This window comes from Echinops telfairi, unplaced genomic scaffold, assembly GCF_000313985.2.
Source record: "Echinops telfairi isolate 266 unplaced genomic scaffold, ASM31398v2 ScPeMD7_5592;HRSCAF=6446, whole genome shotgun sequence".
Taxonomy (NCBI): Eukaryota; Metazoa; Chordata; class Mammalia; order Afrosoricida; family Tenrecidae; genus Echinops; species Echinops telfairi.
This window is the reverse complement of record NW_022109491.1, coordinates 3,569,275-3,574,936: the sequence shown is the minus strand read 5'-3', so window position 1 is coordinate 3,574,936 and position 5,662 is coordinate 3,569,275.

The following is a 5,662-nucleotide window of genomic DNA, read 5'->3' as shown; positions in this document are numbered from 1 at the left end:
GTGAGGCTGTCTGTTCCTGTTAAGACTGACCGCCTCGGAGACCTGCAGGTCAGCTCTGCTCTGTCCTATAGGCTCATTATGAGTCAAAAGTGAGTCGATGGTGGCCAGTCTGTGTTTTGGACACAAATAAAAGGAGCCCTGGTGACACTGCGGGTGAGCGTTGTTGGTCAGCTAACTGCAAAGTTGGTGGTTCAAAGTCACCAGCTGCTTCGAGGGAGAAAGATGAGGCTGCTGGCTCCCACCAAAATGTATATGAGACCATATATCCCGGAAACCCTGAGCTAGGCCGTTATGAGTCTGAATCACTTCCATGGGTTTGACTTTGGGCCTCAAATGAATCCCAGTGGAACCTACTCATATTTCTACTACAATGGCAGCCTCCTGCTTAAACTCCCAAGCCTTGGAATCAAACGAGCCTGTTTCTCATCTTACTCCTCTACCCATGGCTTCCAGTAAATTTGGTAGCTCGCAGTAGCCTAGACAAGGACGGGCAGACCTCGCGGAAGGTGCTGCTTCTATTCCTTGTGTCCTGCAGGTGGTTTTCACAAGGGGCTAGTGGGTTACACGTTGGGCTGTCAACTTCCAGGTTAGTAGTTTGAAACCACCAGCCTCTCTGAGAGAGACAAACGTTTCTGCTCCCGTAGAGAAACCCACTGGAACACCATAGGAGACGCAAATCTACGGGAGTCACTTTTCACAGGTGCTCGCTGTGCTGTGTCCCTATGTCCCAGGTTGGTCATTGGAAAAAAATTTTTTAATTTTAATTTTTAAAATTGATTTTTGACCATTTTGTTGTCATATGATTCACATATAGATTTAAAATTTATTATTCATAGGGATTTGATACATATCTCATATCAATCACGTCAATTGTGTAATTCATTCATTCACATCAAGAAGACTATACTATCATCACTGCTGTAAATTTCAGAATATTTTCTGCATTTTTGTACTTACCATGATTAGCTCTGTTTCCCCCCAGCCTAGCTTGCCATACTCCCCAGACTCAAAACCCACTGCCATCGAGTCTCAGTCGACTCATGGGGCGCCTGCAGGACGGCGCAGAGCTGCCCCGTGAGTTTCCGAGGCTGTAACTGCTTATGGGAGCACAAAGCGTGCTTTTCTCCCACGGAGCAACTGGTGGTTTCGAACTGCCAACCTTGCCAATCAAAGTCCAATGCGGAACCACAATGCCACCGGGGCCCCTTATCATAACTGCAATAACTGAGGAACATAATGAATACAAGCATATTCAGCAAGGTCTACCTATACTTGTCCAGCTGAGTCCACCTCCGACACCCCTCCACTTGTAAGGCTTCATGCGGACCCACGCGTCTCCCAGAGGTGACGAGTTATAGCCACCACAGCCAGACCCCCGGGACCCATTCACACAGGTATGGCCTCTCCAGATGTGCCTATTTTGGCTTTCATGTACAAAGCAACAAAAAGCTAACAGCGATAACAAAGCAAAACTGATAAAAACCACAATTGAAGGGAAAGGAGAAAATATTAAAAACCAGAACAAATTTAAAATGGGTCAAAAGGGAGATCGCATGAGAAGGTGTTCAATTTTAACCTGCCTGTATCTGCGCGAGTCCCCTTTCCAATCAATGCACTGCGTGATGGCAAGGCTACACACATCCCTGTCTGCATCTGTCTGTCGGTCGGTCGGTCGCACTGTGGCGGTTGTGCCGCTGGGAGCTCCGTCACTGGAAGTTCAAATGGCAGCAGGGTCACCCAGGGCGATCAGGTTTCGTGGAGCTTCCAGACTAAGGGCAGGCGACGAGGAAGGACTTAGCTCCGCACGTCCGAGGAAGCAGCTGCTGAAAACCTCCGGGCGTAGCTCAGAAACACTGTTAGGAGCCGAAGGCCTAATGAACGGCAGCAGCATGTGCTTGAGGATGCGCCCCTCGCCTCACTTTTATTGTGGGCTCTTACATCTCTTATCACAATCCATACATTCCTCCAGTGTGTCAAGCACCTTTGCACATATGCCGCCATCATCATTTTCAAAGCATTCTCTCCCCACTTGAGTCCCTGATATCAGCTCCCCATTTCTTCCCCCTCTGTCCCTGCCCCTCCTTCCCTCATGAACCCTTGATATTATACATTATTATTTTCATATCTTACTTTGTCCTATGTCACCCCTCACTCACTTTTTTGTTTCTGTCCCCCTGAGAGGGGGCTATAGGTTGATCCTTGTGATCGATTCCCCCTTTCTCCCTCCACCCTCCCCTAATCCTCCTAGTATCTCTACTCTCATTGTCGGCCCTGGGGGTTTATCGAGCCTGGATTCCGTGTGTTGCGGGCTCTTCAGATTGTAACTCTGTAGGGGAGTAGAAAGCCTCGTCTTTCTCCCTCAGGGAGGCTGGTGGTTTTCAACTGCTGACCTTGCAGTGAGCAGTGCAACACATTACCCACTCCACCACCAGGGCTCCTAGACTAAGGTGAGACAGGCAGAAGACTTCTGAAAACTAGCCAATGGAATCAAAGGGCCGGGGCTCACAGTGGTCGGATCCCCAGCAGACCATAGGGATGCTGAAAGAGCAGGCAGCATTCCATCCTGCCTGTGTGGGTCAAACAAGTCGGGGGTGGGGGGCGGGGGTGGGTGGTTGGCAGCAGGAGCCAACAGCAGCAAGGATGTAATTAAGCACATCGATGTAATGATCAGCAATATATAATTAACTATATATAAATAGACACATCATAACTTCCCGGCATAGCAGAACCAAGACAGAGCAATCTCTCCAACTCATCATAAAATCCAGGGGGCGTCTCCTTTGCCTCGGGAGACAGGATATGGAGCTGTAAATATTTTCCCAACAGTGTTTTAAAAGCCAATCTTCGAGTTAGCCAGAGAGCAGCTGAGGTCTCTCCTGGCTGAGATCTACAAAGAGGGGGTTGTGTTGTCGTTGCTAAGGAGAGCATCGACCCCCAAGCCAAACTACTGCTCCCAGTCCATTCTGACTCGTGGCGACCCTGTAGGGCAGTAGAACTGTCCCTGTCTCCCGAGATGCAATTCTTTACGGGAGTAGGGCGCCTCCTCTTTCTCCCGAGGCGCATCTGGAGCTTCTGAACTGCTGACTTAGCAGTTAGCAGCCCAACATCTGACCCCCCTCCCAAGAAGCGCATCAGTAGATGCATCTATTACTCATCTGCACTCGAGGGTTGGGATTGTAAATGTTTATATATGTTTTTTTTCTTTGCACGAATGAAAAGCTCTACTTTAAAGGAAACAGGATCCCCGGATGATTGCATCATCTGGTGGTGTCCCTTTTCTTACCGCCCGAATTTACGGCAGGAATGTCATCTTGATGTAGCCTCTCCTCGTGTCCTGATAAACCAGCTGAAGCGGAATGCGCGTGGGATGTTTACCTTCAGACTGTAGGACTGTCGTGTGACATGTTACCAAGAAAGTCAACTTGCTTGAAAAAGCAAAACTCCCAGAAAGAAGAATGCCGCCCGCGGGGCTGTTCTCCAAGAAGCCCTGGTGGCGCAGTGGGTGGCATGTGGGGCTGCTAACCACGAGGTCATCAGTTTGAAACTGAGATGGGGCTTTCTACTCCTGTAAAGTGTTACGGGCTTGGAAACCTACAGGGGCTTGTCCTGCGGGGTGGCTGTGCGTGGGGGGGACCTGATGGCAGGGAGCTTGATTTTCCTTTTTATTTCGCCGGTGTCCTCTCAAAGGGGTACTTTCAGCAATGCCATAAGCAAGTGCACGGCCAAAGGGCACTGGCTTAGCCAAGGACTGTACTGCGCTATCATCCTGTGGTCTCTGAGAACACAGAAGCAGGGGGGTGGGGTGTGCGAGACCATTCTAGGTGCGTAAGCTCAAGGCAAACGTCACGGGCATGACTCAGGCGCTCAGTGAGCATTTTACTGAGTGCCTACTCTCGGCCAAGGGGTAGAACTGTCCCCGTGAGTTTCCGAGACTGTAACTCTTCACGGGAGTAGAAAGTCTTGTCCTCCGGCCCACAGAACGGGTTGGTAGTGACCTTGTGGATCGCAGCTCAATGCCTACCCACTCGGTGCCCAGAAAGCCCTGTGAGGCACCTCTACTCTGACATGGGATCGGCAGGAGCTGGGACCCACTTGATGGTACTTGACGACAACAGCTATACACCGGGCACCTGTGCACCTGGGCAGCAGAAAATAACCCACGCCAACATATATTTGAAGGGACGGAATAAAGTTAAGATTGTGTCAGAGGGATGGGATTAGGATGGCATATTTTACCTTCCCCTTGACATCTTTCTTTATTATTTTCTACCCTACCCCCCACCACATACTTCTGAAACAGCAGAAGGATAAAAGTTGCAGATGTTTATTTTTTGCTAAACTCATCTCAGGCATCTAATGAAGGACCAGGAGCAGACCCTGGTTGCTTGATCACCACCATTTCCCAACATCTAACCAACATCACAACTAGAATATAAGATTCAAACTGAACTCACTGCTCTCGGGTCAATGTTGACCCATTGCGACCAGATAAGACAGGGTAGAACTGCCCCTGTGGGTTTCTAAGACTGAAACTCTTTACAGGAGTAGAAAGCCTCCTTTTTCTCCCGTGGAGAAGCTGGTGGTTTCAAACTGCTGATTTTGCGGTTACCAATGCAACGCATAACGAGCACGCGCCCATGGCTCCCTGAAGTAGCTTATAAGAGTTGACCTCTGGAATCCAGTTCTTGGCTACTACTCCAGGCACAGCCCCCACACGTGGCATACCCCATGATAGAAGTGGCTCTGCCCTAGCATTTTCTCCATAGCTTGTCTTCCCAGGGGAGGCCTCTGTCACCCCACTGCTTCCCTGACGGGATGTTCCCCCAACGCCGGCTCAGTTAACACCCAAGCATCGAAGAAGAAGCCAATTGATTATGCCCTCGTAAAAGAGGCCAGCAATTTTCCCCAGAAAGATTTGCCACCAGTTTCTGGGGTCATAGATGCGTGTCCACCTAGTGTCCTTCCTGAAGGGAAGCAGAAGATGGCCCAGACCAGCGAACATTTGAAATGAGAGGGCAGTGATGACACCAGGTGATGACGTCATCCCAGGAATCATCCAGAAACCAAGTGAAACTGCTCGGTGTCCAACGAGACCCAGGTTCATGCCCAGGTTGACTCACATATGTAAGTCCTCGCAAGGACCACATGGACAGTGTGTTACACACACACACTCAACATGCATCAAAGATTCGTGAGTCCACTGCACTGCGTTCATGGTCAACCTCGACTCCTCCCTTTCTCTCCCACCACACCCCCAACCCAACTGCCAGCGCTGTCTGCCATCTTCTCCCGCTATGCAGAATGGAATGTCTCCTTGCCACCCGCCACACCCCGGCCGTCTGAGCTGGGATGGCAGCAGCCTCCTGCCTGCCCCTCTCACTTCCTTACCTGGGGTGGTTTGGGGGAGAAGGTAAGGTGCACTGGCTGCTGCGTGCGGAAAGCATCCCTTCTCCGAGGCCCCTTTGCGCCTGCTTTTTCTCCCCTGGGGCACAGACTGTAAAGTGGTGCTCCCCAGGGCTCTGGCTCCTGGGCCTTCTTTAGGTCAAGTCCCTCCGGAGGGTCATTCGTTCATAGGATCTAGTCCCGATAGCCTTAGGGGCTTTGGTTTTGTACTGCAGGCTTCTCAGAGAGTCCAGTATTGAGAAATGGTTTTCATTCTCTT